At 39.7% G+C, this 13125-nt stretch overlaps 1 long non-coding RNA gene across 1 annotated transcript in view; it reads right to left on the bottom strand.

The window, feature by feature from the left end:
• Window positions 1–411: 411 nt before the first annotated feature.
• Window positions 412–13125, bottom strand: part of LOC110470723 (uncharacterized) — a 59454-nt gene continuing 46740 nt past the window's right edge. Inside the window, exons 2-3 of the long non-coding RNA XR_002465471.1 lie at window positions 4277–4356; window positions 412–435 (exon numbers count right to left, since the gene is read on the bottom strand). This is a non-coding gene — a long non-coding RNA (uncharacterized LOC110470723). The remainder of the gene's footprint in view (window positions 436–4276; window positions 4357–13125) is intronic.

A 13125-nucleotide genomic window follows, 5' to 3' on the forward strand; every position in this document is an offset into this window, starting at 1 on the left:
TAAGCATTCTTGATAAGCATCAGATATGCTTAACACTTTCCAAGAAATCTTTTCACAGGAGCAGGACCCCATAGGTATAATTTAGCCTACATAAACCAAAACAGAATAAAGCTCTTGGAGCATCTTTGCATTCTTGAGATCTGTTGCACTGTTTTCATTTGGAGTGGCCACAAGCAATCACATAGGTATTTTTTACTCTTGTTGCAGTTCTTGTAACATGAGTGTTTGCTGTGGATTATGCCTCACACTCCAGCAGCACCAGTATTATCTCATGTCACTGACTCTTCCTTACTTTGCTCAGTCAGGGTCCAGTTGGATGCCACCATCTGTCAGAGTCCACAAGGAGGCATGGGGGTCTGAAAGTGGATTCTCATGAGAAAGACAGCAATGTGAACAGGAAATGTCCCATCAGGAATCCTTTCTTGGGACAGGCTCCTGTGGAAAAGAACAAACCCTTATTGTCACTATTGCAGCTTTAGCTTTATATTCTTGTGCTCATCCTTTGATTCATTCTCTCAGCCCCCACTCTATTCCCATCTGATGGATGGGAAACAGGATATTTTGTGAAATTCTTTCCTTCCTGTGTGGGTCTACATGACATCTTTAATTATCAACTCTCTGCAATGGAAATGAACAATTAGAAAGCACAACTATCCTGCCGATGAGATCATAACACAGTGGTTTTTTTAACAGGTATTTAAGGCATCACTTTCTGTCATTGATCAGAGATCATTGATGTTATTATTTAAAAATATTACACACCAAAAAAAGTCTTAAAACACTTCCCTACAGAGCCAGTGATCAGGAAGAGCTTTACAAACATTGTCTGTCTTTGTGTCCCCTGAAGAGTTTGGGTTTTTTTTGTGATGCAAAAGGGAAGGAGACCTCTGCCTTCTTCCATGGACAAAGCTCCAGCCAGGTGGTACCTGCCATTTTACCTGGAATGAGTAGGAATACTTGTTTATTTAATAACCTTAATGCAGGAGCTGATCAGAGTGATGTGTCCTTCTTCAGAAAACCCCAGTGGCTGAAAATATTTTTGTCAGGGTGGGATTTCACACTATGGAGGCACAGAGATTAGCACTGCCTTGGAAGAAGACCACAGTATAGACAAATCTGGCATGCTCAGAGGATCTGGAATTGATCCTTCCTTGCCTTGTCCTGTAGACTGGTGGGTATAAATGCTATCAAGCCTCATCTGGCAGGACTGTCCTTAAATGCCAGCAGTCCAAGTGATAGCCCTCAACTTCTGGATGTCCTATTGGGTTGGCCTATTCCTCTCTCCCAGATCTACTACAATGAAATTTTCTTTTCCCACTACTGCAACTGTACAGCCCCAGGGGACATTAAGATCATTCTGCTTTCTGATTTTCCTTCCTTTTATTTCTTTGCTACTTTTTATTAGTTTGAATTTCTGATGTTCTCCCTGGCACCCGGGAGAATTCATTTACACCACTACAGAGCAGCAAACACTCATTTTGCAAAAACAAACAGTAGCAACACAAGAAGTTAGGTCAGAGAAATCCAGGGTTTCTGAGCCAGTATGACATTCCAAAATTTGGGGCTGTGAACTAAGAAAAGTGCAGAACAAAGTATAGGGTTGTGCTTTTGCTAAAATATCTGTCATTTCCCAAAGGTGTCTGAAGGGTGGTGTGAAAACCCGTGTAGGATCTCACCAGGCTGTACGTCACATCTGAGAAGACACAGACAGGAATAAGAAGATTTTCAGGCTGAGCTTGTGTGCCAAATCTCCCAACTGCTATCTCACATTGTCACAGCAACAGGTTTGTCTACAGCTGCTTCACAACACAAAGCAAATGCAGGCACTGCCTCCTCATTTTCATACAGATCTAATCATGAAACAAGAATGTGCTTGGTCATATTTGTGCTGGGACTGCATGTCCTCAGCAAAGTTTACACACCCCGATAAATTGGCTTACAGTTGAAAATAGAAACTACTACTGTAATAACAGAACATTAATGCACATTACCTCTGAGCAAAGATTGCCAGGCTGTGAATATTGCTAATGGCAATACTACACATTAATACACATTTCTCTGAGCAAAGATTGCCAGGGTGTGAATATTGCTGATGGCATTAAGGGTCTTTATCTCATCTTGTAAAGTGTTATCAATCACACTACAGGTGTTAAGCAGGTAAAAGCTGTAGTTTGAGGCAATAGATAAGAACTTTTCCCTTGGATCTTAAGCACTCTTTCCTACTAGACCTTTCCTGAGAGAAAGTATCAGGATATCAAAGGGGAAAAAAATACATATTTTTAGGCCTTGGGGCATAAGAGGGAAGAGATTTTGTAGATAGTTTTAGGAGAAGCATTATCAGCCTCTAAGAATGACTTCAAATAGCAATCTCTTCCCCAATCACAACCAGATGTTTATTATATTTAATGAAGAATTTTCTTTTTTTTTTCTTAAATAACAATATGCTAATAATATTAAAGCTATGTCTTGTGAATTTGTGAAGTGTATGTGGAAAGAGAGGCAAGCATATTTGAGCTTGTCATATACCATAGGCACCCAAAATAAATGGGTGGCTACATTACACTGGGGCTTGTTTGATGTACTGGGATCTAATGCACATCTCTTGGTTTGCTCCCAGCAAGTGTTATGTGTCTTTAATACACAGAAGGTAAAGAAATAAATTTCAAGGCTATAACTGAAAGCCACTGTAAAATTCCACTATTACTGCCATGCTGTAAAGTACATATGTTATTGATTCCTCTGGCCTCTTTTACATGGGAGGTGACTTGGTGGCTTGGGGCCTCAGCTTTTTTCTGAATTCAGACTCTGCCCAAGGAATTTGTTGGCCTTAATCTGAGTCTCATTTTGGGTACAGAAATAGCTACATTTATAGCAAGGAAAAGAAGATACCTATGCCTGGTTCTAGTTTGAATCACAAGTTTATATTTTTGGGAGCTGAAAATCTGTAATTCAGAGCAACAGGTTCTTTTTTCTGATAAAAAAAAAAAACAAACATTTTTTTTTACAACTTTATACATTTTTCCTACTCCAAACAAAAAAGGGAATGACCAAAATGAAAGATATATGTAAGAATTACAAGTCCTAAGCAGCATAAAACCAAGGGGAAAAGTAAAAGCCCTTTTCTCTGTGCAATTGATCAGAGGCTTCAATTCATTTTTGAGGCAGGGAAACCCTTTGTCAGTCATTTTAGAGTCTGGGAAGAGAGGCTGGGATATACCCAGGGACCTTACTCGGGGTGGGCACTGGAAAGCAGAGCAGAAACCTGGCCCCACATTTCCAGTTTTGAATTCCAGCTGCCCAAACTGAACTCTAAACCATGGGAACTTCAAGCCAAAACCAATCCTGAAAAGAAAAAAGAAAAAAAAATAAAAGTTCTGCTAGGAAAGATATCTGCAAAATTCTGTGCATATAACCTGATATTTGGTATCTGAGCTATCTACCTTCTAACACAAACCACTACAGATGAAATAACCAATCTCCTCACACACAGGTACATTTTTAAATGAGCAGATTTTGTCAGATTTCAGCAGAACTTTAGTGTACTACAGGTAGGTTCTAACTGTAGGTTCAGTTAAAACATTTTTAATAATTATCTCATATTGTAGTGATCATCTCCTGTGGTCACTCAATTTTCACAGAGTGTTACAATATTGTTTTATCTAATGGTCTAAATCTATTAAGAAAGGCAATGCTCCTGGAAAGGTGAGAATTTTTTTGTGCCTAAACTGACAGTAGATCAAAACTCAAACGCTGACTCTGAGCCCTTGGTATGCTGGAGAAAATAGCCCCAGACTTGTGAACCCAAGCTGTGCCCGTGCCATGGTGTGGTCCAAACGTGGAGGAGCTCTTTCCAGAAGCCCAACTGCAGCACTAAGGAATACACACCAGTTAATTTACCCCGTTTATTACCCAAACCCAACAGTAGTTGATCAGCCTCTGAAGTGAAGAACTCAATCTCAGTTACCAAGATTGACTGATTGGAGTAATTGAAGCAATCTTATTTAATGTTTGCCTTAAATGATCTGGCAATCTGATTCAGATAAGATTTCAAACAGTCTCTGTGCTTTTGATCTCAAATTAGCTTCAGGATTAACTCAAGCTTGGTTCAGACACAGTAAAAAATTCTTTTAAGTGTATCTTACACCACAGCCATGCTCAAGCCCTCTTCCTGATTCCACCAGATTAATTAAAGTCTCACTTCAATCTGGTTGTGCTAGTGGCAGTCTGAACTGTAGGACAATGCTGGGAAGCTGAGGGGAGATGTGAAACCACTTACAGAAACTCCTGTGGCTGAAGAGCTGCTGCAGGAGGGAGAATCCTTGCTGCCTCTTCTAAATGGTGTGAATGATTGTCTCTCTGATACACAAAGAAAAGTTTCTGTGACCAATAAGATCAAGAGATAACATGTCCTTCCAGAAAAAATGGCATTAAATTAGTTTATACAAGACAGCAGACAAACCCCAATTCTACCAGTGAAAGCTCAAAGTGAGCCTGAGCCTTTAAGGAGCTTTTCTTCTGCCTTCTGTTCACAGGACGTTTGAGACAGAAATGCTTCTAACATTTTGAAGGCATACTACACAAGAGGTATAATTTCTTCTAACATAAAAATATCTTTTTTGTTGTAAGTATTTGCTTTTAACAGCTCTGTTCCTTTGTGCATTCCTTTCCCAGGCACAGTACAGGTGCTTCAGGGCAACTCTAAAGACAATTTTCAACAGTGGCTTGGGAGCATAACTACGGGTTTGCTAAACAACATAGCTAAGCAGACAGACAGATAGCTGTCAGAATCAAGTTACTGCTGTAACTAACCTCATATAATAAACTCTCCAGGCAGCCTATTTACAATTTGAGGGGAAAGTATACCTTTGAAAATTGTTTTCTAAAGGTATTCTGGCTCACATTTCTCTGTTCATGATTAAGCTTTGTGGTATTAATTCAATTTTTTTTTAATCTAGGGATGTATCTAGGCTCAGGTTTCTAGAAGTACCTAGGTGTGAATAGCTGCAGATGTGCACACTGGTACCTCAGGCTTGCCGAAATCCCAGCCTATGACTCGCAGCTCTCCATCATTTGCTCTTTGCTGCTGTTGAAAGGGACAATAAACACTTTGAAAATATGCTCCTAAGTAGCAAGATTACTTCAAAAGGTGAGTTTGAGGTTCTTAATTCCCTTAGAAATGCTCCACATTTTTCACCTCAGGTCTACAGAAGTATTTGTGCATCACCTAAAACCACAAAGCCTGATTTTGATTAGGCTGTGGGTACCACTGCAAGTTACTGCTTTAAGATAGCATCATGAAAAACTTCAGTTATAACTTAATTAATTCAAACACTATCGTTGCTTTTGAATGGAAGCATTTTATCCAAGCAAAGGATCACCCCTGAATGACTGTATATGTACTGCAGAACCACCATGGCTCTAGGGTTCAGCTAAGGTCTACATTCAAAGTTACTGCATTAACACTTATGTTATACTGCTGCCTACAGGTCCATATTTAAAATTAGGGTGTTATGCTAACTTACATTTAAACAAGGCTCCTGTTCCAAAGCTTAGGAAACAAGCAAGATAAGAAAGATATGGGAGAAGTTGAACCCATTTTACTTTCCATGGTTATGTTTGTGTATGTAATTGAATGCATTTCTTCCACTGCCCTGAAGCCACCACAGAGGGGCTGGTTTTGTAGCAGAGCTACATTTGGGAATGCAGTTCAAGAGGAAAACAGGGATTATGGTAGTGCCTGTATTAGAGGTGCTGTGGAGGAAAGCATAGGGATATCTGGAATGGCAGCCCTCAACTGACAGACAGGTCGGTATCTGATAATCTCTCCTGTGGTGTTTGTTGCAAACTGTGATTTCCCCTTGTGGAAACTGCACATTTTTAAAAGCAAATGTATATGTATTTTGAGGTTGGACACAGAATATAAGGACTGTCTTTTCCTAATTTGTGGTTTAAAGATCCCTTACAAGTAGCCTATAAATCTCAAGAGCTTGTCATGTTGCATCTCACTAATATATTGAAAGAAAAATGACATATGCCACAGGTTTCACCAAAATAGAAACATCATTCTTGCAGAGGCTGGAGTGGAAAAGGGTAGTTTTCCTTTCCAGATCATGTGCATAGTTCTTTGGGTAACCAAATTAAATTGCTACACACATACTTTGAATTTCAAAATATTTTCTGAATACAGGAAGAAGACATTTCAACTTAGTGCCTGTAGGGGAGCCAGACGCATCTGCAAGCACTTCCTCTTCTCCCTACAGAACTGATTGATCTTGGCAACTCAGGATGCTGGCAGTTTCAACTAAAGCTAATAGCAGCTGAAATTATTTTCCTCCATGTTCTGTAAACTACACTATTTCTGCAAAAGGAGACTCCTTCATTTGAACAATTAGCAAACAGACATTTCCTAAGATCATGTAAATTAATAGAAATGTTAGCATTTAGCACTCAAAATCCTCTGTACCCTGGAGGCAGGATAAGGTATTAGTCAGGTCTAATTAAAGTTGTCTTATGCCAGGCAGTCCCTGGTGACTGCCACAATACTGTTTCCTATGTAATTGTTGGTCAATTTGTTGCAATATATCATCAGGATTACTGAAATATTAGTTATAATTACAACTTCAGAGTCAATAGCAGTGTCACAGCAAGGGTAAGCAAACACTAGAAAATTATGAGAGATGGAAATACCTTTCTAACAGCTACATCATATTAGTAGTACAGAGACCACCCACTGTAACAGCTAGGCACAATGATAAATTCCTACTTGGAGAAAGTGGAGTTGGATATTTTTGCCTTAATGTTCTGCATTCATCTCAGTGACATCCCCTATAAGCTCCTCTTTGATTCCTGCCCACCAGCTGTGGAGCATGCATGTGAGGTAGTTTAAACTTGCTAAAACCCTTACAATCTGCCAGACTAAATTTTACAGCTACCAGTGTCAAACCATCTTCACAGACCATCCCTAAGGATGCCTCTCCCAAAGGTCTGCAGGTCATTTTATGATGGCTCTTTGGCCACCCCAAGTCCCATTTTCACAAATTATCTGGGGGATCAGGAGCCCACGGCCTGTCAGACAGGTACCAGTTCTCCATTCTCCAAAGGCCACCTCTCCAAGTACTATTTACTTTTTATTCCTAATATGTTGGTGGGTTATGACCTCTTGGAAAATTGTCCCTTGTGTATTTCTGAGAATGCCAACACAAGGAGAATGGAAGAAGTGTGATAGAAGTGTCGACTGCTTTTCAAAGAAGAACATAGTATTTGCAGTTCCTGTTTTGACTCACATGAGAGATACTTTTTGAAACCATTCACCATTTCAAAGGATGCATTAATTTAGTGAAAAAAAAAAGAAAAGAAAAAAAAGAAGTATTTTTCTGTGAGACAAGTCCAGGACTTCCAGGAAATCCAAATAAAAAATACTTCTGATAAGAAATTTCAAGTTTTACTCCAAGTTCAAGGTGTGTTGGGAAATAGACTGAGAGTTCAATGTGTGGAAATATGACCTGTAAAGTTCAGCATATACTGCAAGAACCAAAACCTAATTAGGGGAGTTGGTCAGGCTTTTAACTTATCTACCTAATCTCCAACCACAGCCTCAAAGGTTGAAAATGTGACTGCATCTTCTAAACCAAGAAACAGGTCATTAAAATTCAGGCTGTACAAGTAACATTGCACTCATTTAACAAAACAAGAGTTCAAAACATAAGAAGTTTAACTCCACATCAGAGACATTTCTGGAAACCGCAGACTTAACGAACTATCTTCCCCTCCATTGGTTTCAAATGAAACAGGCACAGAGGCTTTCTTTGGCACAGCCTAACCCTGTTCGACCAGGTGTGGGTTTCAATTAAGTTGCCCTCATGCAGGAATTTGAAGACAAACATTTGTAAACTTTTTTTGGTTTGTTTGTTTGTGTTTTAAAAATGTACCCTCAGTGGTCACCCTGCTGAAACCAGCCTGGACAGCTGGAACAGCAACCCGGAGTCAACCAGCCGAGTCACAGCCCTGGCTGAGTGTGAGCTTGTGGTCTGCTCTCACAGCCTGACTCAGTGGAAAAAAAGAAGCCTGTGGAAGCTCAAGCTACAGGGAGATGACAGGTGACTTCTGTGGAAAAAAAAAACCCAATAGCTGTAGTCCCACACCCATTTCTGGAAACCTGGCACAAGTCATTTGTGGGAGAGAAGGTATTGTGCAGAGCTGGCTGATAGCGGAACAAGTCCATTCCAAAACTGTGCAGGTTTTCCAATTTTTTTGTATGGTCTTGAAATGAAAACAAAAAAAAAATAAAATGAAAGGGTGTGGAATTGTGTTGAAACATCTATTTCTGAGTTAGAGAGATTGTTTTCAGATCAGACATAACCAGAGACCTCAACCTGGGATACATAAAACTCTCCATTCATCAACACCAGCACCTCTGAAAAATGTTTTGGCATCTAAGAAGCAGAATATTTTAGTTAAATATATTTCATCAAACGTGTTCTGACGAATTCCAATCTTGAAATGTCATTGTGTCACCAGTTTGTGGAAAGATCAGTGTTTTAAAAAAACTCATAAAAATAAAGGACTGGGAAAGAAGCTGAGGAACAGTCAGTCACTCAAAAGACATTTGTCAGCAAAATTAAATATAAGTTCAGGCATATTCTGTTTCATCACATACTGTTCCTTTTAGGGGTGAGGCACTTAAGTAATTTCTCTATTTTGGAATGAGACTGCAAGACAAACAGTTTATCTTCAGTTTGGCAAAAGAAACTTACATTAACGTCTATCAAGATGAAAGTGGTGCAAACCAGAATATTTTACGGCTTAAATAGTGACTCTGTTATTCAGCTATGTGTAAACTATTCATCTCACAGGATGCAATCAAATGTCACTGTCTCAATATGAGTTCCCAGTAATGTGGAAAACACAAATCCCTGTAATGCACACATACATATACACGTACACATATATATAGTACCTATATATACATACACACATATATAAATGTAATATTTTCATCTATACACACACACGCACACATGGATGCAAACCACATCTGGAGTTCCATTAAAATATTTCTCCTACCTCCTCAATAACCACAGTTACAGTAATCCCTAGAAGGAACAGAGTAGGGCTAAGGTCAGCCGTCTCTGATCACCAGTGTTTGTAGAAAGTGATTTTATGTTTCATTTGCACTAGAGACTGATATCAAGTTAGAATTCCAGCTCAAAAGAAATTTTATGGAAGAAAAAAATCTTTGGAAGGTTGAAAGATTTTCCCAAAGGAAGATTCAGGGAATAAATGAGAGCTTATTTCAAGACTTTTGCAAGCTGGAAAACAGGGAGGAAATTCCCAATCTTGCTCCTCAAAACACTGCATTATCACAAGAGAGTCGATATTGTATTTTTTCTGCTAAAATTAAAATTTTTAAAAAAAAAATCAGAGGGAAAACATAATGGGTAAACTCAGCTCTTCAGTGAAAATATTACTGTTTTTTCATTTTAAGAGTCTTACCATCTTTTCACCAAGATGATTCCAAACATGATATACATTTTCCATCAAGTTTGAGAGAACTTAATTTCTATGAGAGTTCATAGTTTGGGTTTTTATTTATTTTTCCCCCCAGATGTTTTTATTGAAACAAATTTCAGCCTATTCTAGCTTGAATTTTGGATTCTCTCAAAATTCAAATTCAAAACTTCAAAGCAAGCCATCTCCGCAACCATTACTTTTATAGGATTTTGATCAAAGCCATGGAAATTCCTGGTTCCACCCTGCAATAATGAAGTTGCCCAGGTTTCATTTGAAATCCAACTCTGAGGAGCTGACTTACCCATCTGGTTTGCAAGAATCCTGCTGTCTTCACCTGACCCGAGAGCTTCTCCGCATAGCAAAGCTCTCCTCCAACTGGAACGCATCCATGCAACACAGTCCCTATTCCCTCGATGTGGGGGGGCACCAACATTTGGCTGTCAACCTTCTGTTTACCAACTTTCTCCAAGTTCAGAAAGTGCCTTCTTTCTGCATCCTGAAGATCAAGGGTTTTTTGTTGTTTTTTTTTTTTTTCCTAGCAATTCACTAGATAGCTGTTTGCCTAAAGAGACCCTCCCACTGCTCTTTTATCTTCTGAAGGCAGGCCAATTTTCAACTACAGCCTGGTGGTTGCCTGGGTTAACCTCTGCCTTGTTTCATGAGGCTTAGAAACCCCAATACACCTTTCAAATAGCATGTCTGATCACTCTGCTCTGGCAGATAAGCAGAAAATGAGAATGAGCTTCTCCAGGTAAGCGCCAGCATGAAGCTACCATCATCTTCCAGGGGGAATGCCTGGCAGGCAGGCATGCAGGCAGGCAGGTTTGGAGATCAGTTATGATGGGGACACAGAAAAGGCAGCTGTGTAACAGCACAGTAACAACACTCTTTCAGTGCTTCTGCCAGGCAAGGCTGTGGTGCTTCCTTCTATGGGGAATTTGGGACAAACATCTTGAGAGTGCTTTTAACACTTAAATGTATGTAAGACTGCTGGCTGCTGAAGATGAAATTAACCCTACCTTGTTCTATATAGTTTATATTGAAGTATTTTAGGTTTGAAACTTCATGTTTCAGTTCAAGGCCTTTATCCTGTAAATTTTCCTACTGTTGGTAGGATTTTTCCATCATGCTGGTAGTCTCTTCCTCCTCTCTCACTGTGACCACATGCCACAGTCCTGTGCAATAACACACACAAAAAGCATGGGTTGATACAACTTGGTTTCTAGTTTCTATTCTTTATGTTTCTTTATGTTCAAATACAAACTTCAATGCACAGAAAAATTTGGGTCTTACACTTGGTCCAAACTGTTTTCATCAACTAAATTGTCCTTTGAGTGAGGACAATTGGAGTGACATCCAGAGGAGCCATCTGAGCTGTCCAAACTGACTCTGGGGATCTAATTACGCCTCAGGATACCTGGCTTTGTAAGGCACAAGCTTTCTTAAATCAGGATGTGTTCAAAATAAGTACAATTGAAAGAAAAAAAAAAGGAAAAACCCAAACCCAAAACATATAAAACAGAAAAACCCCAACAACTTTTACTTTGGCAGTTTAAGTGATTTTTTTTAACTACAAAAACACAGGAGTTCAGAATTCACCACCAAATATCCACTCTTTAGGTCTCCATTCTCTTGTGTGCCTTTCACAGCTTTCCCCAAAACCCTAACCAGACATGTAACCATTACCTGCTGAGGTCAATGGGATTTAGGCAGATCCATGCCCCTGCAGCATGCAGCAGCTCAGCTGCTCAGATTCATTCCACAGTGTGGCCTGCAAAAGAAATTGTTTCAAGGCATACAAAGCATTTGCTGCCTGCTGCTGTTGGCAGGAAAAAACTGCCGTGGAGCTGCTGCCAGGGGAAGAAAGAAATAAAATCCCCTCAGGAAAGAAAAGAACACACAGGTAGAGAAGGGGGAGTAGGGTGGGAGGTGTGGGTTCCCCCGTGGGACCCAGCCTTCACTTGGAAATAAGATGAGCTTGCTGTTGGCACAGGGCTTGGCCAAGATCCTTCCTCCTGCATGCACCTGAGCATCCCGATATGGGGATGTCTGCCACACACTGGGGGTTCCTCCTTGCCCCTCAGCCTTGGGTGATTGGCCTCCTTGTGAAAGTCTTTTAAAAGCAGTGACCCTTACTCTGGTACCTGGCAGCTTGTTGCCTAATGGCACAGTGAGGAGGGCACCCAAAATGCTTCACTGTCTGGGAACAAAAGTGATTGCATAGGAGCACAGCCCTTCTGCAAATACCTGGGTGGTTCTGGAAGTGTTCCCTGGGTCTGGACCCTGTTCCCAACCCAAAATACACTGAAGTGCTTTCTCACCCACACTGATTAGCTGATACCCATTTATGGTACAAGAAACTGGACTACAAACTGTGAGGCTACAATTTTTAAATCTTTAAACACCCTTCTTATCCCCATGCAGCCAAATCTGTTTGGAGTGGGATGAAACAGCTTTGAAAAGGGAAGGAAGCCACACAGGGGCAGTAAGCCGAGAGATGGAGAGCAAAAGCCATGGGAAAGGTCTGGGGCCTGATAGTCCTTCCCTTGATCTCAAGTCTTAAATTTTCTTTTGTATCTATGGTTTCTCCAGCTAATGCAGCAGGTATACCCATGCTCGTTACCCTGCTCACATTATAGTTGCAGGAATCACATGAGAATCCATATTTAAGAGCTTTAAATGTTAATGCAAAAAGAAAAAAAAAGGCTAGATACACAATCTTATTTTTCTTCATTCATTTTGGGGTCATGCATATATGAAACTTCCTCTTCTGTAACTTCTTTCAGTCTCTCTCAGAGCCCTCCTGCAGATAATCCCAGCAGTAACAAAACAATGCTGTCCTTGCTGAATGACAACCCCAATACTTGTCACTCTGCTGAGTGGGTGCCTAAAACAGGCTCTTTGCCTGTCAATTCATTATTTTCTCATCACTCTCTGAAAAAACATTGCACCTTCCAAAGAATGAGACTGAGTATCAAAAAGGGATATTCCCTAGCAGAAAATTTTACAATTCACTTCAGTAAACCATAGATTAAAAAATACCATTTTTATTACCTATCTTATTGAAAAGAGTTTTTCAAACTATTTTAATGGATTCTTTGCCCCAGAGTAAGTGTCAGTTCCAAACTGCTTTGTTTTATGCAACAAAGCTCACTAAAAGACATAAAAAATTACATTAAGTTTATAGCTAGTTTACACACTAGGCATATTTTCCAACTAAATTCTCTTTGATGTGATAATGCAATGCTTCATTTTGAAGCAAGTTCTAGAACTACTACTACTCAAAAAGTGTTGCCCAATGTCACACAGAGACTGTATTTTTCAAATAGTAATTCATAGCTTTTATTTTAAGGACATGTTTATAGAGGTTGAAAGGAAGTTCAGATAAAGTTGTTGCATTGTGGCAATATATGAAATGAATTGTTTTAATAGGAAAGAAGTTTAAGATAATCTCTCGGCCTTATTTCCTTTACTGGTTAAATCCCTTCAGTCACGTCTGTGAGAGCAATGCTGGCCACTTTTGTTTATTTTTCTTTAACTGAAAATTTTTAAGCCTGAAAGTAAAGTTAAGGAGAAAAAATTAGTCCAAGGGGCTTCATGCTATGCCAGCATAAG

Source organism: Lonchura striata, chromosome 1 (genome assembly GCF_046129695.1).
Source record: "Lonchura striata isolate bLonStr1 chromosome 1, bLonStr1.mat, whole genome shotgun sequence".
Classification (NCBI taxonomy): Eukaryota; Metazoa; Chordata; class Aves; order Passeriformes; family Estrildidae; genus Lonchura; species Lonchura striata.